This window comes from Erpetoichthys calabaricus, chromosome 2 (genome assembly GCF_900747795.2).
Source record: "Erpetoichthys calabaricus chromosome 2, fErpCal1.3, whole genome shotgun sequence".
Lineage (NCBI taxonomy): Eukaryota > Metazoa > Chordata > Cladistia > Polypteriformes > Polypteridae > Erpetoichthys > Erpetoichthys calabaricus.
The window spans coordinates 331,730,649-331,744,812 of NC_041395.2; the positions used below are offsets into that span (position 1 = coordinate 331,730,649).

The 14,164-nt window shown below is 45.1% G+C and overlaps 1 protein-coding gene across 2 annotated transcripts in view; it reads left to right on the forward strand.

Annotated features, from left to right (window-relative positions):
• dusp8a (dual specificity phosphatase 8a) overlaps window positions 1-14,164 on the forward strand; it is a 412,005-nt gene that overhangs the window by 382,582 nt on the left and 15,259 nt on the right. The window lies entirely within an intron of this gene.

Genomic DNA, 14,164 nt, shown 5'->3' on the forward strand with positions numbered 1-14,164 from the left:
TGCAGGTTAGGTGCATTGGCGATCCTAAATTGTCCCTGGTGTGTGCTTGGTGTGTGGATGTGTGTGCCCTGTGGTGGGCTGGCGCCCTGCCTGGGGTTTGTTCCTGCATTACATTCCTGTATTGGTTGGGATTGGCACCAGCAGACCCCCGTGACCCTGTAGTTAGGATATAGCGGGTTGGATAATGGATGGATGGATTGATTTTCATACAATGTCGCTCAAAGTGCTTTACATGATGAAGAAAGAAAACAAGACAAAATAAATAATTAAAATTAGGGAACACTAATTAACATAGAATAAAAGTAAGGTCCGATGGCCAGGGAGGACAGAAAAAATGAGACCACCCAGCCCCCTCTAGGTATTCTACCTAACATTAATGACCTCAATCAGTCCTCATGGTATTCAGGGTACACATGGAAGAACTTGATGATGACGGTCATGTGGAATTCTGCCCTTTATTCCATCAATGGAGGGACATCACGGTGCTTTGATCAGGTGGGGGGGGGAGGGGGCAAGTCGCCATCACAGAAAACCAGAAAAAGCAGAAGAGAACGTAGGGGTTAATACGGATTTTAGAGCCACCATGAATAATAATGATAATTAATTGAATATGCAGAGCATCAGGATTAAATTAAAATGAACCTATGAGAAAGCCATGTTACAGTAATGTGTTTTTAGCAGTGTTTTTAAAGTGCTCCACCATATTAGCCTGGCAAATTTCTCTCGGTCAGCTATTCCAGATTTTAGGTGCATAACAGCAGAAGGTCGCCTCGCCACTTCTTTTAAGTTTAGCTCTTGGAATTCTGAGCAGACCCTCATTTGAAGATCTAAGGTTACGATTTGGAGTGTAAGGTGTAAGACATTCTGAAATATAAGATGGAGCAGATTATTTAAGGCTTTATAAACCATAAGCAGGGTTTTCAAGTCAATTCTAAATGGCACAGGTAACCAGTGTAGTGACATCAGAACTGGGGTGATGTGTTCAGATTTCCTTTTCCGAGTTAAGATTCTAGCAGCTCCATTCTGCAGTCGTTGTAATCAATTGATGTCGTTTTTTGGGTGGTCCTGAGAGGAGTGCGTTACAGTACAGTAAAAGCGTGAACTCATTTCTCAGCATCTTGCAATGTTATAAGAGGTCTAACTTTTGCTGTATTTCTTAAGTGAAAAAATGCTGTCCTAGTAATCTGATTAATATGTGATTTAAAATTCAGGTCAGAGTCTTTCCCACGATGCATTTCACCCTGCGTGTGCAGTCCAGGGGCCAGGAAAGATATTTGTATGACAGTGGACCGCCTCGTTGGAAATTGTAATTGAACAAAAGCCACTTGCATGATGGCCACAATTAGCAGGGCAGCAGACCCTTTCAGCTGGGCTTCCTGCCGTTCCCCAGTGCCTGATGTCATCTCTGCTGTGACACTCTGCATACAGAGAGACCATGCTGGGCCTAACCGGGTAACAGCTGTATCCCTCCCCAGGCACTGATTAATGCATCCGTTGTTATGACAACACGTCCTCCTGAGCGGTGATGTCAGCGTTTTGGGCAAAGAGAAAGGATGGGCTGCCTGTGGCCTTTGAACTTTGACTGTTATGGCAGAGTGTGTGCATTCGCTGGAAATCTCAGCATCAGGCGCTGGAGTTCAGGTTGAGTTTCTGTGGCTTTGAAGGACAAGCCGCTGCCTGTTGCTTTTGCCGGCTCAGAGGTGATGTCATTTCTTCTGGCTGTTACAATTAATAGCTTTTAAAAGACAGATCTTCAATCATGGCGTAGAGGGCTGGGATGCAGAAATAGATACCATATGAGGGTTTTTGGATGAAAGTAACAGTTACGCTAAATTGTTCTCACCGCAGACAGATTGTGAAAATAATCCAATTTAAAGTCTTGACTAAAAAGATTTAGTTGTAATGCCTTTTTAAATTAATAACCAAAGCATAAACTTCTTTAAACACACTGACGTACTATGTCGACGCATCTTTCATAGGAGCATTGTTGTCTGTAAATAGAGGATTAAATTAGGGTCATTTGTACGGTTCAAGTTATTTAAAAAGGAGTTCCAGTGTGAAATCTTAACACATTCTGTGTACACGTCACAAGAAGGAAGACCATAACAGGCCGCATGGAAAGTGAGCACTAAATGTTCTTAAAATGTCACCGGGCCTTCAAATGTGAACGTATTACAACCAACCCATCGTGACAAACCAACTCAGGATCCCAGATTAGGACCCGAGTATAGCCACGCGACAGGTGACACCTCAGCACCACACCAGTTCAGATGGAATGGAACCAGTGTGAGGTTTTTGTATGGTGGCTGGAGTGACAATTCTGTCACCAACCCCCCCCCCTCCCCATTTTTTTCCCTGCAGGTTGGAGGGCCTGCTTGCATGGCTAGATGCACATTAACGTCATACCCTGCATGAAGCAATTGCAGGTTAAGGGCCTCGCTCAACGGCCCAACAGAGTCGAGTCACTTCTGGCGTTTACGGGATTTGAACCTTCCAATTACCAGTGCAGATCCCTACCTCGGAGCCACCACTCTGCTCCGCACTTTCTAGTCAGGTACCGTTTTATTGAAAGAAAAGAAGAATTGACTAGAAAGATTGTAGGATGCTAAAAACAAGTTTCTATAATTTGAGCGTACAAGTCAAAGTCAAGTCAAGTTGGGGAGCATGCACTGGTACAGTGCATTGCTGCACTCACTACACGACGAAACAACTCGGGATCCCGGTTGGCAACCCCCCCAGGCAGACACGTGGTTCAGTCCCACCCTCCAGAAATGACCCTCTATCTGCCGCAGCCAGGTGTTACGTGGGCGACCCCTTGGTCTGGTCCAGCCACTCAGGTCCCCAACAATGAGGATCTTACGAGCCGGATAACCCTCGGGGGAAATGCGCCACATGGCCATTGTGTCGTAACTGACGCTCCCTCACAATGCAGGTCATGTGCCTCATTCGGGACTCCATGAGCAATGCAAAGTCAAACCAACGGCACCCGAGGATTTTCCAGAGAGACACGGTAACAAAGGAGTCCAGTCTACGTCTCAGGTCACTGGATAGCGTCCATGTCTCGCAACCATATAACAAGACACGATGCACCAGGACTCTAAAGATGTGGACCTTCGTCCTTTTGCAGATTTCGGGAGTGCCACACACCCCTTTCCAGCGACCTCATGACCCCCCATGCCCTCCCAATCCGTCTACTGACTTCATAGGAAGAGTCACTAGACACATGAATATCACTGCTGAGGTCAGTAAACCTCTCGACGAGGTTGACACTCTCTCCGTAGACAGATACACTGCTGATGACCGTGCCCAAGAGGTCATTAAAGGCCTGGATCTTTGGTTTTTATCAGGACACTCACAAGCCCAGACACTCGGACTCCTCGTACCATAATTGTTCAGGCTTCTAATGGTGCCATATAAGAAATTTGACAAATGAGAGAAGAGACCATTCAGTTCATTTGTCGCTCGTTTGTTTAGCTAATAGCTAAGCTGTCCCCATATCTCATCCAGAGGCTTCTTCAAGGTTTTTGATATATTTTAATCCCCTAGGGGGAACTGCCTCTTCACAGGACCTCTGTGGGTCAGTGTGTGGGGTCTGCCATTATGCAGCCCGACTAAAGCAGTTCTCAGGTGATACTCAAGGGCCCAGCAGAGTAGGACCCCTTCTGGCAGTAACGCGATAGCAGCACAGATCCTTGTAGTAGTAGTTTGTTCCTGATTCCTGCAACTCTTTGAATAAAGAAGTGTCTCCTGGCTTCAGTCTGAAAAGCACTTCCCCAATGTCCTCGAGTACGCGATTCACCGTTAAACTGAAAGAGTTCTGCTGGATCTCCGTTGTCAATGCCTTTGGGGATTTTGAAGATCTCGCTGAGGTCCCCACCCAGTCTCCTCTACTCAAATCCAAGCTGGTTTAATTCTCTTAAAGTCATGTCCTTGGTTGCACAGCTTCAAGTGCTGCTATGTCTTTCTTGCTGCGTGTTGACCAGAATTGCACAAAATTGCATAAACGTACGATTGGTAGAATGATCGGGGCTTTTTATTTGTTATTAAAAAAATTCTTACTGTACAGAATTGTCTAACGAGTCAAATTAGGCAGACATCCTTATCCTTGTGCAAGAATGTTTCTGAGCATCGCATTCAGTTTAATTCAATTCAGTTTATTTTATGTAGAGTTCTCGACTGAGTGGCGGCTCGGACCACTTCAATGAGTCCATTGGTAGAGAGCAATTGAAAATTTGACAATTAACTGATTAGATAATGCACACCCCTAAATGGACAAAGCTTGTGTCCTAATGGCTTGATGGGACTCGTGTACTGAGATGCCTGGCGCCGCTTTCCTTGCTATACGGAGTGGCCATTGCTGATAAAGACCCTTTGCATCTGGCAGAGCATCGCTCTCTGGCTCTCTCTGCTTCTCGCTACTTAACCCCATGGCAGCCAGAAGGCCAAGTCCTCCATTATCTAAAGTCACAGCCTTACGTTTTCACCTTTGGAGGGCACATTGCTGTGCTGTAAAAATGAAGGATGGTCCTTGCCAGGTGATAGCCACTCTGTTCAGTAGCCTACGTATGGAAAGAGATGTCAGAAAGGAGCAGACAGGAATTTGTAACGTGCCTCAGGTCTTCTTCACAAGTCATCTAGCTTCAATGCTTGGGTCTTCCAACTTGTGCAGAAGTTTCTACTGGGTCACATGACCCTTACTAATAATTATTCTTTACATTTATGCAGCACTTTTCTCACTACTCAAAGAGCTTTACATAGTGAGTGGGGAGCCACTTCAACCACCACTAATGTGTAATGTGCAACCACATGGGTGATGCGACAGCAGTTGTTTTTGCACCAATACCTTCATGCACACATTAGCTCTTAAGTGGTAGTAGTGAGGGGGAGAGACAATTGGAGACAGGAGATGATTATGGGGCCAGAATGACTATGCCATGATGGACGATTTAGCCAGGACACCCAGAGATCTTCTAGGACCACAGAGAGTCAGGACCTCGGTTTTATGTCTCATCCGAAAGGCGGCGCCATTTTTGCAGCACTGTGTCCCCCCACCGTCACCCCCGTCCACATTCAGACCACAAGGTAGACACCCCCTACTGGCCTCGCCAACACCTCACCCAGCAGCAACCCCAGCTTTTCCTATATGGTCTCCCACCCAAGTACTGGCTGGGTCTGAACATGCTCAGCTGCAGGTGGCTGACCTCTTCTGAATTGCATGTGGTGCGGCTGCTGGCCTTTCTAGACCCTTCTATCACATATACTGTATTTGCCTTTGCCCTGCGTTAACCGGTATGCGAAAGTTGAAGTGCAAGAGGAAGTGTGGGTAATGTCAAAGTGGGAGGGCACTGTTTGCAATCCCAGAACTTCTTGAAGAGGCCTACTTGACAGATGAGGAAACACCTCTATTACCCTTTAACCACTTGCTCGTTTTTTGAGAGAGCTTGGCCTTTATGTTCCTCTAAAGTATTTTTAGTAGATTTGGCCTATAAAATGTGTTATGGTATTGCTGCGTCATGGCTGCCATGTCATTGGCTTGACTCCCGTGCCCAGTCTACAACAACAACATGTATTTCTACAGCATGTTTTCATACAAATGATGGAGTTCAAAGTGCTTTATAAGATGAAGAAAGAAAAAATATAAAAATAAAATTAGGCAACACTATTAAGTAAAGTCTGATGGCCAGGAGGACAAAAAAAACTAAAAAAAATATCCAGGTGCTGGAGATCAAAAAAAAAAAAAAAAAAAATCTGCAGGGGTCCCAAGGCCACGACAAAGGCATTCTGCCTAACATCAATGATCTCAATGAGTCCTCATGGTCTTCAGGCTTCATGACAAAGAATTAGATGATGATGGTCATGTGGCCTTCAATCCATCAATGTAGGGACTTCATGGTTCCCTGATCTGGGGGGGGGGTTGGGTCTGGGGGGGGGCGCAGAATGGCACCACAGAAAACCAGAAAGAGAACAGCAGAGAAAGTAGGGGTTAGTACGGATTGTGGAGCCATGATAAAAACGATAATTCAATGCATATACAAAATATCAGGGTTACACTGAAATGAAGCTACGAGAAAGCCATGTTACAATAACGGGTTTTTAGCAGTTGTTTAAAGTGCTCCACTGTATTAGCCTGGCGAATTTCTATCGGTCAGCTATTCCAGATTTTAGGTGCATAAGAGTGCAGAGTAGGTGGAGAAGGAGTGATTTGTGACAGATGGGTATCAGCAAGAGTGAAAGGGAAGGTCTACAGGACGGTAGTGAGACCAGCTATGTTATATGGGCTGGAGACGGTGGCACTGACCAGAAAGCAGGAGACAGAGCTGGAGGTGGCAGAATTAAAGATGCTAAGGTTTGCATTGGGTGTGACGAGGATGGATAGGATTAGAAATGAGGACATTAGAGGGTCAGCTCAGGTTGGACATTTGGGAAACAAAGCCAGAGAGGCAAGGTTGTGTTGGTTTGGACATGTGCAGAGGAGAGATGCTGGGTATATTGGGAGAAGGATGCTAAGGATAGAGCTGCCAGGCAAGAGGAAAAGAGGAAAGACTAAGAGAAAGTTCATGGATGTGGTGAGAAAGGACATGCAGGTGCTGGGTGTGACAGAACAAGATGCAGAGGACAGAAAGATATGGAAGAAGATGATCGGCTGTGGTGACCCCTAATGGGAGCAGCCAAAAAATAAAAGAAGATAATCAACAGTACAGAGTAACGGGGAGTTTTGAAGAGAGGTGAAGAAGAGAGTGCAGGCAGGGTGGAATGGGTGGAGAAGAGTGTGAGGAGAGATTTGTGACAGACGGATATCAGCAAGAGTGAAAGGGAAGGTCTACAGGACAGTAGTGAGACCAGCTATGGTATATGGGCTGGAGACGGTGGCATTGACCAGAAAGCAGGAGACAGAGCTGGAGGTGGCAGAGTTAAAGATGCCAAGATTTGCATTGGGTGTGACGAGGATGGACAGGATTAGAAATGAGGACATTAGAGGGTCAGCTCAAGTGGGACGAGTCAGAGAGACAAAGTCAGAGAGGCGAGATTGCGTTGGTTTGGACCTGTGCAGAGGAGAGATGCTGGGTATATTGGGAGAAGGATGTTAAGGATAATGTGGTGGGTTGGCACCCTGCCCAGGATTGGTTCCTGCCTTGTGCCCTGTGTTGGCTGGGATTGGCTCCAGCAGACCCCCATGACCCTGTGTTCGGATTCAGCGGGTTGGAAAATGGATGGATGGATGGTTGTTAAGGATAGAGCTGCCAGGGAAGAGGAGAAGAGGAAGGCCTAAGAGAAGGTTTATGGACGTGGTGAGAGAGGACATGCAGGTGATGGGTGTAACAGAACAAGATGACGAGGACAGAAAGATATGGAAGAAGATGATCCACTGTGGCAACCCCTAACAGGAGCGACCCACTTCTTTTATGCTTAACTCTTGGAATTATAAGTAGACACTCATTAGAAGATCTAAGGTTACGATTTGGAGTGTAAAGTGGCAGCCATTCCGAGATATATGATGTAGCAAATTATTTAAGGCTTTGTACACCATAAGCAGTATTTTAAAGTCAATGTGAAGTCTGACATTCTTCGCTCGTCTGTCCCAAAGGATGGCAGGCATGTTCAGTTTATGGACAGTTTGAAATTAGAAGGTGGGGTGAGGCTGTGATGGCTTTGTTTCTGATATGAATACGCCAGACTCGGGTACGAGCACAGCCCTCAAATGGATTTACCAGAATATAATTTCAGTTCTGAGCCAACACGTTTCAGAACGTGGACTGCTTTGAATGGCCTGTTTGGAGTTAAAGACTTTCTGTAGGTAAAGGTGGGCAGAATTTGCTCACCACAGATCTGAACTTGCATTACAGAATAATGTGATCTGTTAGTTCGGTATAAGAGAAGACGCTCGAAGAAGGTAACATGTCCGTGTCTTGCAGCATGCGTTGTGTTTGTCAGTTATAAAACAAAAAAAAAGAAAAACATGAATGGAGCTCCTGAAATGTTACAGCAGCAGGAAAAAACGTAACGATGCGAGGAAACAGTTTTAAATAAATCGCCCTGTTGAAATGGCACATGACCTCTAATCATTGCTGTGGGCAGAATGTGTAATTAAGTTATTTAGCTTAAGCGTGGGACTGTTAAGGTTGTTGTCTCGGATCAGATCCCGGATAGAAAAGATGTTAATCCTAAGCTAGAGAGCGAGATGCTGAAATAAAAATAACACATAACAGATGCCGCAGCGAGTTGCAAGGGCATTCTGGGGACAGGAGAGCAGGACTGAAGTGTGCAGTAGGGCAGACCGAACCTCGCCAATGCAGATGGACTTGCGTCAGTTGGGACATTCGCATTTGGGATCAGCTTGGATGGCTCTCACAGAGTCGGTCCCTGCCAGAAAACAAATGAATAAATAAACAAATAAATAACAGCGGCAGCACATTTTGTTTTCGTTCCTTTTTAAATGCAGGTCGTCGCTTTCTGTGGGATGATGTCATATCCGTGATGCCTTGCTGTACTTGGAAGTTTGTCTTATGTGGCCAAGATTTTTATTTTTTTTTTTTCCCTGAGACAAAGTTTTTAATTACCCGATTTCAGATGGCGGTCACACACTTTTTTAACCCATTGGTGGAAGCCTTTGATTGTCTATACGGTCGATTATACAGTTTTAGCAGTAAGTTGTGAATGGCAGAGGATCACTCCCATGAACAGTAATATGCCTTTTGAAATTCAAGCTCGTTCCTTTCATCCATCCATTTTCCAACCCGCTGAATCCGAACACAGGGTCATGGGGGTCTGCTGGAGCCAATCCCAGCCAACACAGTGCACAAGGCAGGAACCAATTCTCGGCAGGGTGCCAACCCACCGCAGGACACACACAAACACACCCACACACCAAGCACACACTAGGGCCAAATTAGAATCGCCAGTCCACCTAACCTGCATGTCTTTGGACTGTGGGAGGAAACCAGAGTACCCGGAGGAAACCCACACAGACACGGGGAGAACATGCAAACTCCACGTAGGGAGGAACCAGGAAGCAAACCCGGGTCTCCTAACTGTGAGGCAGCAGCACTACCACTGCGCCACCGTGCCGCTCTATTATAGAAAATGATTTATTATAAAATAAATAAAGTAGTGGAGCATGAGGGAAGGTGAGGTCATTGTTACTAGTACCACGGACATTTCAGCAGCAGGTCTGTGAACCTGGACACACCCACCTCCTAGGTGCCCATCTGGGAGCCAACAAAACACTGGAGAGAATCAATCTCCAATTTTATTGGCCGGGAATCCAAGAGGAGGTCCAACATTTCTGTGCTTCATGTCTGGAGTGTCAATGCCATGCTCCACCATGCCGCCCTTCGTTCCTTTCAAATGTCAGAAAGATTTAGACGAGAGCAGGCCAGTCAGCCCAGCAAAGCTCGCCATTCCTGTCCACTTCATTCTTCCAAAATAACATCAAGTCGAGTTTTGAGGGTCTCTAAACTCCTCCTGTCCACCACACTACTTGGTCACTTATTCCAGGTGTCTGTTGTTCTCTGTTCATCCTCACAGGTGGTGCAGTGGTAGTGCTGCTGCTTTGCAGTAAGGAGACTGTGGAAGATTGTGGGTTCGCTTCCCGGTTCCTCCCTGTGTGGATAGCGCTTTGAGTACTGAGAAAAGCGCTATATAAATGTAATGAATTATTATTATTATTCTGTGTGAAGAAAAACTTCCTAAAGTTTGTGTGAAATTTCCCCTTCACAAGTTTCTTCCAACTGTGCCCCCGTGTTCTTGTTCAACTCATTTTAAAGTCACCGTCTCAATCCGCTGCACTAATTTAATTCCCTTTAATTTTAAACACTTCAGTCACGTCTCCTCTTCATCTCCTTTTTCTTAAACTGCAAAGGCTCATCTCTTTTAATTCTTCCTTATAACTCATCCCCCGTAGCCCTGGAATCGGCCTAGTTGCTCTTCTCTGGACCTGTTCTTGTGCTGCTATGCCCTTTTTGTAGCCTGGAGACCAAAACTGCACCCAGTACTCCAGATGAGGCCTCACCAGTGTGTTATAAAGCTTGAGCAGAACCGTCTTGGGCCTTCTAACCTTGAGGACATCAGAAATTAAGGGAAAGTGCATTTAAAACTGAAGCCAGGAGGCTCTTCTTTACATAAAGAGCTGTGGGACTCTGAAACAAACCACCAAGACATGGAGTCGAAGCAGAAACCTGGACAACCTTTAAAGATGAATCTGGATGAGATATAGCTAAACAAATGGGCTTGATGGACTGCATGGTCTCCTCTCACTTGTCAGATTTCTCATATCCTGTAAATTGTACTCCACACATCAAGGCGCTATATAACCAGACATTCTGTTAGCCTTCTTAATGGCTTCTGAACACTGTCGGGAAGTCGATAGCTTAGGGTCCACTATGACTCCTAAATCCTTCTCATAAGGTCTACTCTCGATTTTCAGACCTCCCATTGTGTATTCAAACCTCACATTTTTAATTCCTACACCGTCATACTTTTACATTTACTGACATTAAATTTCATCTGCCACAAATCTGCCCAAGCCTGTCTGCTGTCCAAGCCCCTCTGTGATAATTTAATGGATTCCAGATTATCTCCCAATCCACCCATCTTGGTATCATCTGCAAACTTTACCAGCTTGTTACTTATATTCCTATCCAAATCATTTGTATATATTAAAAATAGCAGCACTGCGGTGGGTTGGCACCCTGCCCAGGATTGGTTCCTGCTTTGTGCCCTGTGTTGGCTGGGATTGGCTCCAGCAGACCCCCGTGACCCTGTGTTCGGATTCAGCGGGTTGAAAAATGGATGGATGGAAAAATAGCAGCAGCCTCCACACTGACCCCTGCTGGACACCACTCACCACTCTTAACATCAGCCCATTCTAATGAGGTTCCTCGCACCAAGAACTTTATCAGAATCGGGTGGTGGTCTGTTCAAGCCTGCTGTTCAGTTCAGGCCTCTATTTCTCATGAGGACTTGGGAAACTTTGTACACATTTTTGCTTTGCCCCCAAACCCCCTATAACCTCTCATCTATAGGGGAGGAACAAAGGCTTTAGATTTGTCAAAAATTTCGATCTTTTGATGGATCTCGACATTTCATTAGAAAAATGTTTGGGATGCGCCATCTGTTGGAATGATAAAGTAATTCATTTTATTACAAAAATGCTTGTGATGCGTCTTCCATTGGCATGACAAAGTAATGCGTTTTATTACAGAAATGTTGGTGATGTGCCATCTGTTGGAATGGCAGAGACCTTACAAATTGGACGGACACACAGACAGACACCCAGATCATTTTATTTAAGGTGGATAGCCAGTAAGGTAGTCTGGATATCAGAGTCCAAATCTCTTTTGTATTTGGTTTTTTTTTTTTTTTTATTTCTTCCTTCCATTACCTGCACCGACTGCTTGTCTTATAAATAAGCACTCACTGGTTGTATTAAGCGTGTTAATAAGTTCAGTTCACTAGAGTTTGCATCTTTCCCCTCCACCACGAAGAAGGCAGAATTCTAAAGAAGAGTGGGCCTCTTCTCTCCGTCTTGCACCTTTGGTCCGTCATTTACGTGCCACTCGCATGATGCCATTGTGAAAGAGAAGCGGTGAGGTAATGCAGGAAGAAGTGGAGACGAGCAACCCCTGAAACAGGATCCCTGTTGGTTTTAAGCGGGGGTATTGCTTTCCCCTCGTTACTTCACTACAAACTCAGCAGGGGACCCCATAATAACCGTAATAGCGGGCTGGCAGTGTGGACCTTCAGTAAAACGTAACAGTTTGCCAGACATAATTTGCTAGCGATCTCAAGATAAAAAAAGGAAAAACACCAACACAAAAAAAAGCACATTTTTCTCGTGTCCGTATTCCGTGATGGATAGTGTTTCTCGTTCCCCCTGGGAGCTTTGAGGGTCTTTGGAATGTATCCTGTTGTCCGCATGCATTCCTCATTTGCAGTTCTGATTGTAATTAGAATAAAGTATGTGTGTGTTTTCTTTCCATTTTCCTGGCACTTATTTACTTGGCTTATCTTCTCCCATTATACCTTACTGTGTTGGAGTGAGTTGTTTTATATATAAAATGGATAAAATTACACATTTGCCGCCTCTAATGCAAAAACAAATGAAGCTGCAAAAATAAGTGAGTCCAAGCACAAACGTTTAGCACCAGTCGCTGTGCCGCTCCCAGTGAGGCCGGTGGGTTGAATGGTGCTGCTGGATTGAGGGGGACTGACAGTGGATGAATGTTGCAACACAAGTCATCATTGATAGGTTTTATTAAGCAAGCTTTTATTTTATTTTTTAATTTTTATTATTTTTTTTTGCATCTAGGGCCTATAACATAGCACTAAATCTTTGTAAAATAAATGTTTGTGCAAAGAAGCTTTAGTTGTCCCCGAGGCTGCGAACCTAGTCATGGCAAATTCCATTAAAATGATCCAAAATCAATACAATTCAAGTCGATGGCATCCATGAACTAAACATTCAATAGAAAGAAATGAAGAAGTGCAAAAAGTGCAAAGTTAAAGCGAATTTTAACCAAAAGTGTTGTTAAATAGGGAGGAGCGGCAGCAACATGCGCCTGCCGGCGTCCCCTCACCCTTAATTAGCAACGTTCTTTGTGTCATTAAGATGGCCGCCCGTCAGCGTTCATTACGTTAAGTTGGCCTGAAGGTGGAGAGACGCTGATACTGTGCAAGGTCATCAGAGATTTCAGGATGTCACGTGTTGTTTGCATGTATTTTACTTGGATGAGTATTGTTACAATTTATGCCCACCTTAGTGAGGTGTCTTGTGGTGGGTGCGGCAGCTCGCTGTATCAGCACATGCTCCTAACCTCCTCCTTAGTGAAATGGTTCACCCATAGAGACCAGCTGGGGTAGAATATATTTTTTTTTAATTTCTGTGAAAAAGTGAGAACAAATTTTAAGTTACAGTTGGATGGACTGGCATCACGACTGACATTGGGAGAGACTATCTGCCCTGCCGGGAGGCCGCAATGCATGAAACCCAAGATTGGACACACAACCCAGCTTGGATGGCCCTCAGTTTCTGTCCCAGTCGGGATGATCAATAAATAGATGGACGAGGGATGAGTGGACCTTTTACTTGGATGAGTATTGTCACAATTTATGCCCACCTTAGTGAGGTGTCGTGTGGTGGGTGCGGCAGCTCGCTGTATCAGCACATGCTCCTAACCTCATCCTTAGTGAAATGGTTCACCCATAGAGACCAGCTGGGGTAGAATATATATTTTTTTTAATTTCTGTGAAAAAGTGAGAACAAATTTTAAGTTACAGTTGGATGGACTGGCATCACGACTGGCATTGGGAAAGACCACCTGCCCTGCCGGGAGGCCGCAATGCATGGAACCCAAGATTGGACACAGAACTCAGCTTGGATGGCCCTCAGTTTTTGTCCCAGTCGGGATGATCAATAAATGGACGGACGAGGGATGAGTGGACCTTTTACCCCCTCCCCCCCCCACCTTGCACAATAGGCGCTGCTTAGACCTTCTTATTCATTCTTGAATGTATTACAATGAGCTTTGCAAGTCACCTTGGAATAGAGGGTGTCTGCTAAATCAATAAATAGTAGGTGTCAGTATTCCCCCTGGCTGGAAACCAGTATGGACACCCGCAGGGTTGTCTGGGTAGCGTAGTCCAGATCAGCAATCCTGTCGGAGTCCTTGGGGGTGCTACGTTTATGCTGTGAAGGATGGACGTCACTATTTTGGAGAGCTTCCATGTGACCTGGAAGTGTTTCCGGCATGCAATGTGCTCCTGGGTCTGGCTCATCCAGGGGTGAGAATCTAGGAATTAAAGGGGCTGGAAGAGGAAAAAGGGTATTATTGTTATTATTTATCATTATTGGATTGTTAAAGAAAGCCTGTGACCACGTCTCTGGGTAATAAAGAAAACTTTTACTTATCCCTAAACTGTGTTTGGAGCTCTGTGTCGCCCCCTTGTGGTCACGCAGTGTAGACCCACTTACATTATCCATATTATGTAGTTTATACATACATGAACATTTTACATTGGCTTATTTGGCTGGCGCCCTTCTCCAAGGTGACTTAAATTAAATAAATTCTTTGCATTTGTATAGCGCTTTTCTCACTACTCAAAGCGCTCAGCATTTACGGGATTCGAACCGGCAACCTTCCAATTGCCAGTGCAGATCCCTAGCCTC